Genomic DNA, 17245 nt, shown 5'->3' with positions numbered 1-17245 from the left:
AACCTCTTGTCCTTCCTAATTTCCCGGGCTAATTATTCCCCCGTTTTGATTTTCTTTAATTCAAATATTTCCTTTTAATAATAACTAAACAATATAATTTTTCCTTTGTTATTCTAACTAATGTCCTATCATGTTGATATCCGCGCAAGTTGGTGTGAACACGTTTCTCTTATCAACTCCTCTTAGTTTTGGTGTTAGGCCTACTGATGACGGCCGATTTGAATGACAACTGACAACGGTCGATAAAGTATGATAGGCGAAATGAAAGAAAGTAACGTCAAGAAAAAGAAACAGAAAAGTTGAAAGGACGAAAGAAAGAACAAAAGGACGCAGTTCTTACATGGAATGAAATTTGACAAATACAGTAGCCTATTATTTCTAAACAAAGAGCATAAGAAAATGGAAAGTCAATCACATTCTTAGAAATGGTAAGAAGGATTATTGTTGTACGTGGAATGCGTAAAACTAACAAATTTATCTCCAGGGGGGGGGGGCTTGAGGCCGATAACCTCCTAAATACGCTACTGAAGACAATTCTGCTCCCCTGATCCTTCACAGCATTGTTTTTCAACTTCATAAATATTTTGAACATCGCTTATATATATCTATATATATAATATGGGAATGGTCTTACCCGTCCCCCCCAATGTTGAAGACAGATTTGCGCCGATGCTGATAAGGACCAACATCCACAGTTTCTGGAATTCGAAATAGGGTCTGTTCAAATTTGGCTTTTTCGCGATTTTGGACAGCCCTAACTCTGAAACTATGCACTTTTCGCCATAGGTGCATATGAACTTTTTTTTTGTCTTCTTTTGATATGAGGTATCACCTCTTAAACTTTGTCGGTATAGTTCATTAACACCCGCACGCTACTCTAATTAAAATAAATGAAACAATAGTGTAAATCAGCATTTCTTATTACTTTTTTTTGATTCGGTGAGCTGAGATTTGTTAAAACCGGTTTTAGTAACAACGATATTTAGCCATAAAATAGCAGACGGCCAACACTGCAGTTTGTGTTTATTGAGCAATACCCTAACGCAATAGAAGGTTTCAGGATAAAAACAAGGAAAAGAATTATAAATTGTGCCATGACAATAATCTAAGAAGATATCATGAAGGTAGGTAATGGTATCTTAACTGGAGAAATTGCCTAACATTTAACATTAAATCGCCTACTAACAAAGGCATAGATTGAGCAGCTGTCAGCACGTTATTTAGGAAGATAACGGTGATGTAGACAGGATAAGACTATATATTGTTATCCTGTGGCTGCATGTGCTGATCTTCAATCTGGATGTAAAGCTTACAGTGGGCGGTATGACATCCACAGGTTTACCAATCTTTATCAAACATTACAGAGTAGTTAACATTTTCGGTAAAATTCACTTCTTTATATTTAAATCTTGGTTGTAGGTCAAGTTGAGACACACAATCTAAAATAATTGTTGGAAAATTATAATTCTTTACTGATCTCCTCCTTATTGTCTGCCAACAGATTTGCGCTGGACGACGTGATAATGCCTCAGTTAGCATAGATGAAATTTAAGAGGTTACAAGGATTATTTATTGAAAAATTGTATTTATTTGGTGATTGACGTAGAAATACAGCGTCCGGGTATATAAGGCTACCACAAAGGAGCTAAGAACCAATCTGTGTTAGGTGGCCACTAAAAAGTACGAATGCTGTCTAACCGAGTAAGGGCAAAGCGTAACTGGTGTGCTCGCATCTAAATGAAGCAGGCTCGTCGGCGATGATGAGTATACGCGTTAGCAAAATTTGTGCCTCGTGGGTTTTCGCAGTGATACCTAGAGTTGCTACGGCAATTGTAATGGTTTCACACTAGGAACGCTACACTTGTACACATAAGATAAAGCTTTTGTACATTATGCAGAAATATTCCTCCGACGAAAAGTAATATCTAATATCTTTCATATCCACTGGCTCATTTTAACAATTGTAAACCACTTGTAATGATTTTACGTTAGTAACCCTACACTTCTAAACATAATATACAACTGTATTACCTAGTATTTAGTTCTGTTGCCTGCAGGAATTTGGATGTTGGTTTACTTTTGGCACACACAGATAAGATTAAATATTTTGCATGAAAAGATATATTTATAAGAAACAAACTTCTGCAGACGACAGAATTAAATACAAATTAATACAGCTCTATGTTATGTTTACATGTGTAGGGTGAGAAGTGGAAAAATCATTACAGGTGCTTTACGACGGATAAATTAAGTGTGTGCATATGAAAAATAACTATATTAAATTTCAATTTTTCACCTGCAGTGTATTTCTGCAGAGTGTACGAAGGCTGTATTTGATGTTTACAAATGGAGCATCAATAATATGAAACCATAACAAGTTGTATTGAAATACGTATCATTGCCAAAATTATTTGTTTTCAGTACCCTCTTATGTATCCACCGTCGCTGACGCGCCCGATCCCTTCTGACACAAATTACTTCGCCATCGTGTTTAACACCCTCGCCCTGCCCTAACTTTATTAGATATTATTCGTACTTTTTATTTAATGCCCAGCACAAGTTGTATTTTTTTTTCTTTTTAATTTTAATACGCAGATCGTAAAACCATTTTAATTTTCTAGAATTATTTCTGCTGGCTTCCTTGAATCTCCTCTATGCCGAACGAAATGTTTTTATGTCACTAAGCTCAAGTCTTTCAGGGAAAAATAAGAAGGAAATTATTGAAATAATTTAATTTTTCAACAATTATTTCGAGTGGTGTGCCAAAAGTAAACCTGTAGAACGGGATTTCGAACGTGATTAATTATGAATTTTATTGCCTTTTCAAACGTTGTGTGATTTCCACCCGTCGAGGGTTTTGCCAGAAATTTCTGCTCGTGATTATTTCCCGAAATTCTTTAGGCGTAGTCTAGAACTATCTAAGTCGCAAACAAAATAAAATCATGGAAGATGCAGAAACTTGTATAAAATTTATTAAGGTATTTAGAGAAAAAATTAGTTATTGAAAAGTTAATTTGAAAATGGTTACTGTATTCGTAATCTACACGGTGTGATTTACGTAAATTTAAGAATTCGTAAGTATGTTCGAAAAATATGGATGCCTATCCCAAATGATCTGTTTCTTTCATTTGTATGATTTGTCAGCTTATAAGAAAGCTCTGGTGAGCTTTTGTTCGCTTACACGAAGGCTGTGGTGGGCTTATGTCGGCAACCCATAAATACTGGGTCCAGCCATATGCTATAAAAACTACAGTGCAGGAAACACGAATCAACCAGGGTTGTCTGTTTAAGCCGAAAAAATAAATAAATTTAAAAGGAAAATACCACAAATCTTGTGCTTTTCATGGTGAAATTTTTCTCATATATTACAACCCAGGAAACATTAATGAAAGTAATTTATTGAAATCAATGATGTTTTCTGCATATGTATATGTATGAATGGTGCAAAGTCAGGGTGCACTCAAAATCATTTGTATCGTTAGTCACTTCTTTTATTGATATTTTAGCAGATTATTTTCGGGGCCCGCGATGGCTCACTAGTAGAGCGTTTACTTCCCGTGCTTACGGTCCTTGGCTCGATCCCAGCTCGCGCCAAGTGAGTTTTGTGGTGGACAAACACTGTGTGCGTGGATTTTCACGGGGTTCTCCCGTTTCTTCCCATTTTCTTCATTCCATTCATTTCTCATCATCACCCTCCTTTAGCTTAGCCGGCATAGGTGTGGGACGTAAAAGTTAAAGATTTCTTATCATTTCTTGCAAATTGAGTTACTTGCTGCAATTCTGATCCAGTTACTACCTATAAGACTATACTAGATCCTATGTATTCTAGAATCTTTTGAAATTTTGCAGATGTATATTTTTTTGTCCTTCTGAAGTGACTTTTTAAAATATTCACAAGCATTGCAATATCATACCAAGTGTTTCCATCAAGTGTCCTCCGCGAAGTCGGTAGACTCCCCACCTTCGTAATCAACGGGTCCCGAATTCTTGCCCACATACAGGATGATTTCTCTCGAGTGCAAACCGAGAATTGGTTCGGATCGCAGTTTGCCAGATGCTTGGGCTTGCCAGAGTTTTCAGAGCACGAAAAAGAACATCTTATGATTTTAGAAGACAAAACGGAATAGCTGTATGTGATACTGACAGTTTAGATATAACAAACATACAATGATTTCACATAATAACGCAGAATAATTTTGATTGGAAATTGATTCAGTTTCATTAAAAACCAATACAAGACAAAATACAAAAAGTGTATTACAATTCCCTGTGGGAGATCATATGGCTCTGTTCGACGTTATAGGTCCTCGTGTCATATAACACTGAAAGAAACGCTACTTTTTTTTTTTTTTTTTTTTTTTTTTTAAATTTAAGCCTCCACATTCCCCTGCCATTGCCAGTTACTTTTGGACTTATTATAGGGTAGTCGCAACTTTGCCTCTGCCTTTATTTTCTCTCTTTTACATTTATTTTCGTTTATCTCTTGCTTCTGTTCGGCCATTGCTCCTCAGCAGGTTGAGGTGAGGCATATTTTTCTAACATGGCACCTAATACTTTAAACCATGCCCTTTTATGTCCTTTCTTTTATTTTATTATATTTTAATTATTATTTTGTTTAAAAAACGGACTACTCTGTAAAAGAATAATACAAATATACCTAAGATAATATTTCTTTTTTTTTTTATTTGTCATTCATTAAAATAAAGAGACACTACAATCAAATACAGCTGATTAAATGTATTACACAAATCTTTGTTGCTTTTTAACTGATCTTGATAAAAATTCCATTCTTTTTACTGTCCCACATCCTTTATACGTTCAGAAATACTTGCAGGACGTATCGAAATTCACAAGCACTTACAATTGTGCTTTTATTAATTCACAGTGGTATCTGTTCCTCACATCAATATATTCTACATTTATCACTTCACACTATCTGTTCCTGACATCAGTATATTTCACATTTATTAGTTCACAGTAGCTTCTCTTCCTGATATCAGTGTATCACGATCGATCGAAACTACAATATGATCCAGATGATGATGACAGATCAAGGCTTAGATGCTAAAAGCCAAATTATTCTTAATCATAAGGTTGAAGTAAGTAGGAGGTAAAATCGCAGCCTATTGTATCTTCTCTCTGAATAGTAAGTTGCGTCATTGGGTTGGGTTGTTAACAGTTTGTGAGAAATCATTTCTTCTAATGAACGAAAAATCGCACTAACAAAATCATATCCAGGTCTATGATTTTTTTAAAATTAAAAAGTATAGAAGAAATAGTTTTACTGAGCAAAATAATACGTGCCAGATTAAATTAAAACTTACAATTAAAACGTAAGATCTGGCAATCCTATTCAAGCGGTAGACCTCGTCCACCATAACGCCCTTGTTATGTTAAGACATCAAGGCCAAACAAACTTATTTTAATATGTAAATAAAGAAAAATCTATTTACGCCTCCCCCCAAAAAGAGAAACTGGTTAAACCAAAAATCAAAAAACTCTTTTAAAAAAAATTGATTCTGCCAACGCTGGTGGTCACTATAAAACACTAATTCGCAGCCGCGCGGAAGTTCGTCGGAAGGCAGCACGTGTGTCAGTGAGGTGGGTATGCGCGGAAGCGAAGTAGTAAAATCATATGAATTTATAACACTTTGAATGGTTTCACACTAGTAACGCTACATCTATAAATTTATATAGAACAGCTTTTGTACACTGTATTTTATGTTTACAAGGTAGAGTTACTTGTATACAGCGATTATAAGTGTTATACGACGGTTGAAATAAGTAATTTTGAAAGAAAAAATACTGTATTAGATATTATTTTTTACTAGAGTAGTATTCTTGTATAGTGTACATAAGCTGTACTGTCTTTACATGTGTAACGTAACTATTGTAATACCATTAACTGCTATAGAAATTTATATCACTACGGAAACTGACATTGAAATGCATGTAAATGTAACATATAGACACTAAACTAACCAATCCACTCTGCCTTACTCTACGATCCGTAACATTAAAGTTGTCCTCGACAGGTAAGGCATCTCGTGGTATAAGAATACAATGTGTTTCCACTATTCTCGCTTACAGGTATACACACTGTCTCTGGCGTACCTGCTCGTACAGTTGCATTCCCGCATGGTCCCAGTAACTTCCGCGTGCTCTAAATTGCTTATGTACTAGTTGCCCTTTTTAGTGACCATCTAACACAAGTTGTTTTTTTATCCTGTACTTTTTATGTGATATATATCCAGTTGCTGTATGTATACCGGAATCGTGAAAGAATTCTAAATTTTCAACATCTATTTCGGGAGAATTACCTAAACTTCATTTATTCTAATGCCGTTTTAGACAGGATACATTACAGGGTGAACCATTTAACTTGATCCGCCCTTGTAACACTAACGGACAAAAAGCGCTGAAATGTTGTACCGTACAGATATCGGCATTGGGATCATTGTTCAACACTCAGTGATACTAAAACTTTAAAAGTGTTATCAACCCGACATAAAGGATTATTTTTTCAAGTGGCACTTCGTCAGGTTATTACATATTTGAAATCTACATGATAAACGAAAGCTAATATGTTATTTATTATGCAGTATTAAAAATAAAGGACGCTATCTACAATATCACAAACACCCAAATTTTAATGGCCTGTACAACGCCAATGACGCAGGTGGGACATACTGGGTAATGCAATGGAAAGGACTGTAGTGTCTAATGCAATGATCATGATATGACGGATTTTGAATGAATATGAACAAAGTTACAAGCTATTGAAAGTTAGACTTCTGTCAAAAACCTCTATTTAAAAAAATAAATAAATAAAAACTGCTTAAATAAGCACCTAATTCTATTATATAGATGCTTTTCAGTAAATGTGAAGTACACAATGCTGTTTACGGCAAATTGATATTCGAAATCATTCTGGAAATATGGTAAGAACTGTAAAAAGTTTGCGACACTGCTTAACATTGTGCAGTTCCGAAAACTTGTCATTTTACTTATGCAAAACGGTTGTTGTGTTATAGAAGAGTAGAGTAAATGAAAAATTGTTTCAGAAAATGGTCGTGTCCGTAGGTTTTCTCGGAGTATTCCCGTTTCCTTCCACATTCTCATTCTACCAATTATTCCATCATCATTCACTTGCCTTAATCATCCGTCTCCCTTAGTCTTAAGGGCATAATCGTCTAACGTTAAACTGGATTTTTTTTTCTTTTGAAAATCATGTACGTAATTGGATGTAATAGTTGTCTGAACACTTTTTTTCGAAATAAAGTCCTTTAAAAAAAAATTCAAATCTTCTGCTCATCTTAACGTTGTTTCTACTTGTTCGAAATACATCGTATAATAACCGTAATATTCGACATAAGGGTGTCTTGGTTTGGTATTATCCCGTCCGTCTCACTTTCGTTATTACTGTTTTGGAACTCTAACATTTGGTTGTTTTTGGATGTTTGTGATATAGCGTCCTTAGTTTATAACACTGTATGGCAGTTGTGGTATTGTAAGTTTTCATTTATATATAAATTTAAAATATGTAATAACATTGGTAGTATTATTTCAAAAACTCGTTTATTGGTTCGTCAACATTTTTTTTTTTTTTTTCTACACATTAGTTTAAAAGTTAGAAGCGCATATCAAGATAAATGGTCCGCTTTGTATAATGTCTACAATTATATCATGTTGACAGTGAAAGGGACGCTAAGTGCCTTCCTTATCACCCAACCAACAGACAACAAGAGACTGAAGAATTAATTCGCTAAGTTAACTTTCCAAAGCCCGCTCCATTTGATCTATACATGAACTCGAACATTGGCACTAGTAGGGGCCACGATGACTTCGTTATAAAGCGCTCGTTCGCTGATTCGATTCAAGCTCTCGTCACGTGAACTTTATTTATTTTAGTTTAACGTCCCACGTTTATTCACCGAGGCTAAGGGAGACTAATGAAATGAATGACAGTGGTGAAATGAAGGAAGTAAGAGTAAACAGGAGAAACCACACACAATGTTTATTCACCACAAAGCCCGCTTGATGGGAGCTGGTATCAAACTAGAGACTTGCACTGAGCCACCACCTCCGTTAAATGGGCTTTATGATGGACAAACACCGTGTTTGTGGGTTTCGCGGAGTTCTCCCGTTTCTTTCCATTGTCTTTGTTCTGCCATTTCGTTCATTATCAAAATCTGGAACAAACACATGGAACGTTAAACACACGCAAAACAATGGCACTACTTTCGACCATGAGAACCGAACAGTCGTATTAGCAAATAGTGAAACAAGAAAATCTTCCTTTCTGTCATTCTCATCATTCCTAACGCTGCTTCCTATGAACGCATCTCAGCGCGACTCCTCCTGCTTCACCTTTACCTGATGTGGATTATATACAATAGTAGTTTGTAATAACCACCTTGTACAAGTTGGCAAGTGCTTTTATCACAATTGGACTTGACATTTCGTATCTGTAAAGATACAACGACGCAGTCTGTCACAGAATACTTCTATTCTTAATGTCTTCCTGAGAAGATCCAATTGATGTAATGTGTAATGTAATGTTAGCTGGGAACTGATACCTTTGCCAGTTATTCTGTGCAGGTAAATGTATGGGATTAAGTCCATATTTTATCCTATTATTCTTGCACCAAGAATTCTGGTAGCGCATGTAGTTTCCTGAGCGATGCGATACACTCAAATTCGATCAGCTAATTGATCATTAGCATTTTGTCAACAAATCATACCAGCTGTAAGAATTTAAAATAAATTCTACCACATTGGAGTAATGCTTGAGTTTACGCTCGTTCATCTGTCATTTGTGTATTTCTTTTTCTCGAAGATCAACTTTCAGTAAGTTTATTAAAATGAATATATTTATAATTTTCCTATTTTATGAAAACATGATCTTCCGACACGTCAATAATGCTGTGCATCTGTTTTAGACAGTTGTGCATTAGCGCGCGAGACGCGTACGATATTACGGTTTGAGCGTGAAAAAATAACAAGAGCGCGTTAAATAGGAAATCGATAACTTGTCTAACAATTTCCCCAAAAGTATGATTAAGGCAGGTAAGACATACGAACACACTCACATGTCCAGTGGTTCCACAGGCCAGCATTATATGTGCGGTCAAGACGAAGAGATCTTGAGTTGTACTGAAACCAATTCTACAGTCAACTTAATATTCCTGTATTAAATCCGTGTACGTTTATTTTACGTATGAATGTAAAGAAAGTAGTATCTAAATTAGGCTTCCTATATTCTAGACATTATTCTTATCAGAAATATGCTTCCCAGCTATAAATTAGTTTCTGCGTAATCTGAAACAATTAGGATAGTCCATCCTAAGGTGTAACGTATCCCAAAGTTGTAGCTGCTAGTGGGTGTAAATAATGCAGTTATGGCACAACAAAGATTTGGGGAACATGAATCCAGACAATAATAAAATTTTAAGTTAAATTCAAATCTATTTAAGCAATTGATAAGAAATTTCAATCCAAGTACCAAAGGGGTATCCAAAAGCATTATTATCAATACTATAAGTAATGCAGTGTTGCCAACTTGTATGTACTTGTGGCACAACATCATGTTATTAGGTATGTAAGTGACTATATAATGGTGAACGAAAATATATGTCTAATACGTAGCAGTATTGCAAACTGAAAGCTATTTGAAAAGATGGACTGTAAGTTATTTGCTATAACTTTGACCCATATATTGCAAAGTACACTAAAACAAGTAAATGTTTTTGATGAAAATAGTTCCAAGAAGACTGTTCTAATTTCAAGTACAAAAATATGTACACTGACTCAACAGTGTTGTCAGATTATAATAATAATAATAATAATAAAATCAATAGTTTCGTCAAGAATATTGCGAGCGGAATAGTTTCCAAACTAATATGACATATTTTTCATGTCACAATATTTCAAGTATAAAATTGTAGAACATAATAGTGATTAAAGTAAAATAATCGTTACTGAATCAGACCGGAGAGAGAGAAGGTGACGTAAAACTCATTATAAGGACTGTTGTTTATCAGTTCTCGACGTGGTCTGGTGGTAGTGTACAAAGTTTTCGCACTGCAGACTAGGATTCGAATCTTACCCATTTCCACGTTTGTTTATTTATTTTTTATTATTATTTACATTTGATTTTTCATCCGGGAAAAACTCGGATGAATATGGTGTTTTTCTTTCTGTGAGTAGATACTTTATTTTGTATCGTGTTCAGAACTTACACATACATGACACTTTTACTTACATAACGTAGTAAAGTTATTACTTCAACTTAACATTATTTATTTAGTGGTAGTTGGCGATATCTCGCATAAGTACGAAGTTTTCTACTGTTCTGCAATGCTTTTGAACGCGAATCTGCCGGGTGGGAATCTTGTACGGTAACCAACAAACCACGGCGAGAGCTGTTAAACAGTTGTTATTGTAGTGATTTTCACGTTACTCTTTCTCCATGAGTTGAGTCTTTGATGATTATGTTCACTATAATATTCTACGTTAAAATTATAATTCGAATTCGAATTTAAAGGAAAAAAAAATGGTTACTTACCAATATATCCTTCCTTGGGAAAACTAAATATTCTCTAGACGTATCGGAACAACAAGCTAGTTCCTTCTTCAGTAGTAAGGTAACCAAGATAAAAACGGATAAGGGAAAGCTGCTATGGGAATAGGGATAATACTACCAAATGAGCATAACATAAAAATTGGTACTAAAAAGACCAATCAGAACACAATTTTATTTATATATATTGAAATTACTATCAAGCTACTACAATTGTATGTTAGGCATTAACTTTTCAGCTTTGCATAACTTAAAAAAAGTGCTTTTAAGCACTTTATTGCTATTTTCTGGTTTTTAGGTGATTTTTTTTTTTAAAGTTGATTCATGTTTTTTGTTCAGACTATGCTTTCACTAGTGATATGTAGTGCATTATCCTTTGTTGTCAATATCCAGTATGCTGGAACAAAAAGTAAACGATGAGGAAATACGTAATTTCGTTAAACGCTTTAATCCATATGGTATTCAAAGCAACGGATTCATGTAAGATGCAATGTTTTTGATATTTTAATAGTAGTTGATGGAAACCACCCAACGTAATTATGCTACGCAACATATAGGTAGTGCAAAGGACATGAAGAATAACGAACTACAATGCTGTAAAAGTGGAATGCGACAACAATCTATTGTCGAGGTATTGTCTTCTTCAACTTTAATAAACGAAAATGGATTTGTGATCGAAACAATAAAGACATTTCTAGCGTGTGGTATTCCTCTTCCCAACCTTAACTACCCCATTATTAAACCGTATTTGCAGATAAATACTGGGAACTCTGTTCCAGACGAGAGCATTTTACGAAAATCTTATCTTCAACGTCTGCATAAAGAAAAATAAAAACATATCAGGCAAGTAGTAGCTGAAAATACTAGATGAAGCCACTTATAGGCAGATAAGATGCAGCCTCAATAAAGAAAGAAAGAAAAAAAAAAACATTGGTATGTCAAATGCCTTTATATAAATTTTCCAGACTTGTAAATTTCATTCACGTGAAGCGGAGCAATACCATTCTTCAGTATTTAGATTAGGATCAGAAGGTTCGTTAAATGAACTTGAATCGTTGCCGTGACAACATAATTTAACATGGCTTTTAACCAATGAGAGAAGCCTTGAGATTGGAGTGTACACAAGCTTGAAGCATTCTTTCTGTACGAGACGAAGTTTTCAACCAATGATTATGTGTGCTTTACCCGTACTATTTTTTTCCTTCCCTTTATATAATATGGGTATACATACATACATATACAGGGCCGGATCCAGGATTTCTTGAAGGGGGTGCACTAATAACTACCACTACATTTGATTTAAACTTTTAAGTTTTTAAATGCCTTTAGGCATCTGTGGTGTGAATGAGGAAGATTACTTCGTTCAGTAAATCCTTTTTCTTCAACCTTCAGAAAATCGATTTAAACTACGGTATTGCTTTTGCAAAACTAAGCTTTCTTTCAAGCCTCAAACGGACACATGACAGCAGAAAGTTTCGGAGAATGTTGCTTTTTCACTGCTAAGTCCTCGTTTTATATAATATATATATATATATAGGAGAAGGTAGTACACAGTGGATCAATTTTTAAAACTTTCAGCATAAATCCGTTTAATGCAAGTAATACTGGAAATTGTTTGCTGTAGAGCATGTCTCCTCTACATTCGTAAGTAATTTATTAATTTCTAGTGCTGCTCTTTATCTCACAGTTACGTTAACGCTAATGCTTGTAAAGTGATTCACTTGTACACAGTGGATCATATATGCGTACACAGTGGATCAAAGGAACAATGTATTGAAAGTAACGAAGTATGATAAAGGGGCCCATCATTTGAAAATCTTCAAATCTACATAAAATTGTAAGCATTATTGTCAAAATCTGTACTATTACTCACAATACAATATAAAGTTTAAAATTGTAAATAAAAGTTAGAATTGAAGTATTACATCTTAATAGCATACTATTAATTTCAGGAATTGATTACCAAAATAAATAATACAAACGACTGTTATAAAACAAACGTTTTAGACAGTTAAATTGATATCTTGTACAGAGAATCATTTTTTCTGGATTAGTAAATTTAGAAATTTAAGTAATTATGCACAAGAGCATAAGCAATTTGTTATAAGAATGGAGAATTTAACTTTCTGTACTGGATTCAATTTGTGTGATTATGAAAATTATTAGTCAAGAGGTTTTGAAAGCCCTCTTACTATTCAAATATTGTGTATGGGTGAAATATCTGGATTATTTGGTTGGATGAAACTTTCAGGTATCTTCTCGCTTCTTAGAAACTAAATCTAAAGTCATTTTCATTGTTTTTCCTAGTCGTGATTTGACCAATGTAATGTGTCCGTGAAAGAAATCTTACAAGAACGTAATCACCAGGTTGAACTTCTCTTTGACTGTTTCAAATCATCATAAGTAGTAGTTTCTGTCTCTAAAGTAACATCGACTATCTTCCTTAGTCTGAGGGGCATAATCATGTGACATACTAAAAGATTTCGTTTTCTCAAGTATCATCATCATCTGAAGAATCTTATAATACAATTGGCTGAAAATCGTCATTCTCCGTTGAACTACCATTTTCTTTCACTTTCTTCGGGACGGAACGTCTTTCTTTTATCCTTTTTGTTTCAGATTGCTGCTGAATTTGGACTCCCTGTATGTACTGGCTTTGCCTTCAAAACGTTTGGCTCTTTCCGGAGTGTCTGTGAAGAAACAGCTTCTGCCTTTCTTTCTACGATGTTTCTTGAGGTGACACAAAAACACTGTTTAAGCTCTTCGTTCTGGAAAGCATTTTTCTTCGAATCTGCATCTACATTCTCTACTTCTAGAATTAAAGGATTGTTGCTTGAGGAAGGTACATTGATTTGGTCTTCTATCTGTTTTTGCATACATACAGCGTAGAAAAGAACCATTGTCTGTAAATACATTTTGATCGTAAGGAAATATTTTTGTCTTTCTAAAACTTGCTTTGATGTTGGTTGGAATCACTGCATCACTGCTCGTGCAAATACTATTCCTAAGATTGAGTTGTTTCGTATATTGACATGGGTTTAGTAACAATCAAGTATCCACAGCTGCATTTTAATATGCTTTCAATGGTACGAAAACGGGCACATCCAACTGATTGTGTTTTATTGCTTGAATGTGGTAACAATTTTTCATTCATCCATCCTAATCGAGTTCTCAAACTAAGTGGGTTAGGCGAAACTTCATTGATCATATGCTGTTCAAAATATTTCCTAGGATAAACCATAGCTGGTGGCAAAAATATACTCGATGCTCAGTCACACACATCATAACGAGGACTCCATTTTCGCCACTTGCGCATAGATTTAATTGCTTGGCTTCTTTCTCTGCTATTACTTTCTCGGATGTCTGAACTGTTCTAGTTCATGTCTAAGTTGGAAATACGTGAAAGGCTACAGAATTTGGGATATTTCGTAGATAAGTTGCATAAATTACTAAAGAATGCCTAAACATTGTGTTTGTTAAATGATAATCTTGAGAGTTCAAGATTGACGCTTTCCAACACATCTTCCGGGTTTCTAATACTAAGATCTTCATAACGATTCACTGTAGACCTGAAATTTTGCTTTTTTCCTACGAAGCAGGTATCGATATATTGTTGTTGTTGGCAATTTCATACGCCAAATGCCTCACGGCCACAGTAGACTCACACATTTTTTGCACATTTTTATATATTTCGGAAATAAATGCTCCAACTCTGAAAAGAAAGTTTGTCTGCAGAATAATTTGGATTCATTTTAGCATTGTCATCTAGTACTTTCTTATTTTTTGACATGTGTTTTCAAATTTCTGTAATCAATGTTCTTCAATTTACCAACACGTCTAATAGAATATCACTGCTCTACCACTAATTGCACTGCTTCTCTCATCAAAATGTCTTTCATGTTGCCTTGCGTGTATTTCCTCGTGGTCAAACCATTCATCTGTAACATGTAACATGATAGTAAAGGTTCCTTAAGATCCCAATATTATGATGTGTTTCTAAATGAGTATGCCAAATACTTGAACTTCCATAAACACAATGAGGTACAGAATGGATCAGTCCACTGTGTACTACACAGATGTGATCCACTGTGTACTTGTTGCTGTCAACCCAAACAATTTCCCACGACAAGGAATCATTAAAGTAGAAGAACAAAATAAATAATGCTATATTACAAATACAGATGGTGATCAGAAAAATGGAAACACCTGTAGTTGGCAACACGTCAGATGTATGGGTTGGCAGTGGTGTCGTGGCGCCCGCAGCGCCGGACCGCTGGTGGTGGTGTGTTAGGTCGGTCTCCATACTACGTCAGGCGCAGTGGAACAGCAGTGTCCAGTGGCTGCAGCAGACGGAGGTAGTGTAAAATGGGAGACTTCTCAGATTTTCAAAGAGGGCAAATTTTTGGTGTGCGGTTATGTGGAGTGAGTGTGACGGCAGTGGCTACTGTGTTAGGTGTGTCGCGTGAGACAGTGTCGAAGGTGATGACTGCCTACACAACATACGGGAAAACCACATCGGGGAAGCAGAACAGTGGGCGGAAGAAAATCATGAGTGACAGATCACGCCGGGTATTAAAGCGCATTGTCACGCAGAACCGTCGTGCCACTGCGGAGCAAGGGACGGAGGAACTCAATCAGCACCTCCCCCACCCTGTTTCGACAATCACAGTCCGCTGCGAATTACATGACATGAACTTACGGGGTGGTGTGTCACGGGCCAAACCGCTCATCAGGGACCATAACGCTTTCGCACGCCGCAAATGGTGCCGCGACCATGCCACTTGGACCGTTGAGGACTGGAAACGTGTGATATGGTCGGATGAGTCATCCTTCACCCTATTCCCAACCACGGGCCGTGTTTATGTGTGGAGAACGCCCAAAGAAGCTTATGATCTGCAGTGTCTCCGCCCAACTGTGAAACATGGAAACATGGCGGCGGCTCGTTGATGCTGTGGGCCGCCATATCATGGTTTTCATTGGGTTCTATGGTCACACTTAGCGGAGGAATCACTGCCAACGATTATGTCGCAATTTTAGGAGACCACTTGCATATTATGGTCCGGATGTTGTTCCCGGACAATGACGCCATCTTCCAGGATGATAATGCACTCATTCACACAAGTGGCGTTGTTGCAGTGTAGTTTGAGGAACATCGGGATGAAGTTCAACACCTCCCCTGGCCCACCCAATCCCCAGATCTCAACATAATTGAACATCTGTGGTCCGTCTTGGAAACACGACTCCGGTGACGATTTCCACCTCCATCCGCTCTCACAGAACTGGCTGATGCCCTGCACGAGGAATGGTTTAAAATTCCACTTATTACCATTCACGACCTCTATGCCTCCATCCCACGTCGCATCAAGGCTGTTCTGAAGGCGAAGGGTGGCCCGACACCATATTAATCTGGTAAGTTGCAATTTCGTTCAGGTGTTTCCATTTTTCTGATCACCATCTGTACATTCTTACCTACTTCCCATGTCCATGATATTCTAAATTACAAGATAAATCACAAAGTCGGAGCATTCACTTCTGTTACTTATTTTTTTTTTACTTTAGCACGATGAAAACAGATTTTTCAGTTCACCACTAGTGAGAAGCATCCATTGTTGTTGACATTTCGTTAATAAGTATGTAATGTGAAAACCTAACAACTGACATGCGCTAGTTGAATTTGTGCAATAAATAAATGAATAACGCCTGCTGATCCACTGTGTACTATTTTCCCCTGTTAGTCGTAATACAATTTATTGCAACACCACAAATAGAACAGGTCCCTATCCTGGGGCCCCATTACGACAAATAAATGAAGCTGACAGCTTTACGAAGAAAAGCCACTCACATTGCAAAGGCTATACAAGACTGTGAAACAACAACATCTACTACTACTACTAGCTTTTATTATTACGAGGGTCACTACGAAAGTTCTGAGATGTGAAATAACTTACATACTTAAAATCAATTTAACACTTACATTTTCTCAAAGTATCCACCATTATACTGTACACACTTTTGCATCCTCGAAAACCACTTTTGGAAGCAGAGTTGCCAGTCTTTTTCTTCAAGTGTTGAAAGTTCATTCTCGTAAGCCACTACAGCTTCTTCAGGGCTGCAAAATCTCTTCCCACGCATGCGATCTTTGATCCTGGGGAACAGAAAAAATCACACGGGGCCAGGTCAGGGCTATACGGCGGATGAGTCAAGTTTGACCGTAGATTCTAAAAACAATTGTGATGTTGGCGGTGTGTGCGGACGCGTTGTCATGATGAAGCAGGATCCCACGCAATCCAGTTCTTGGACGCCGTTCCCGAAGCTTCTGGAACATTTTTGTTAGGCAATCAGTGGTGTACCACTGAGCAGTAACAGTCCTTTGTTCTTCAAGTGGAACAGTTGCAACATGGCCAGATTTGGAGAAGAAAGTTGCGACCATCTTCTTCCCCGCACTTCGTGGTAGCTTCACTTTCATGGGTGGATTTTCGTCTGGAAAAATCCAAACTGTAGACTGGCGTTTATTTTCAGGGTCAAATTGATAGATCCAAGTCTCATCATCAGTAACAATGTCAGAGTCGCGTCGAGAATTGCCTCAATCAAATCTTGCAAGCATTTCTTCACATCATTCCACACGCATGCGCTTCTGCTGTTCAGTCAAAGTGTGAGGCACCC

The 17245-nt window shown here is 36.4% G+C and overlaps 1 protein-coding gene across 2 annotated transcripts in view; it reads left to right on the top strand.

Moving 5' to 3' along the window:
- The first annotated feature begins 838 nt into the window (after nt 1-838).
- Nucleotides 839-17245, top strand: part of LOC145685927 (uncharacterized) — a 196326-nt gene continuing 179919 nt past the window's right edge. Inside the window, exon 1 of one of the 2 annotated variants that reach the window (XM_081758701.1) lies at nt 839-1124. The gene's annotated coding sequence lies outside the window, so the exon portion shown is untranslated. The remainder of the gene's footprint in view (nt 1125-17245) is intronic. The other variant, XM_081758700.1, reaches the window with a different exon arrangement.

Source organism: Thermobia domestica, chromosome 5 (genome assembly GCF_964235325.1).
Source record: "Thermobia domestica chromosome 5, izTheDome1.hap1.1, whole genome shotgun sequence".
Taxonomy (NCBI): Eukaryota; Metazoa; Arthropoda; class Insecta; order Zygentoma; family Lepismatidae; genus Thermobia; species Thermobia domestica.
This window is presented reverse-complemented; position numbering and strand designations above follow the sequence as displayed.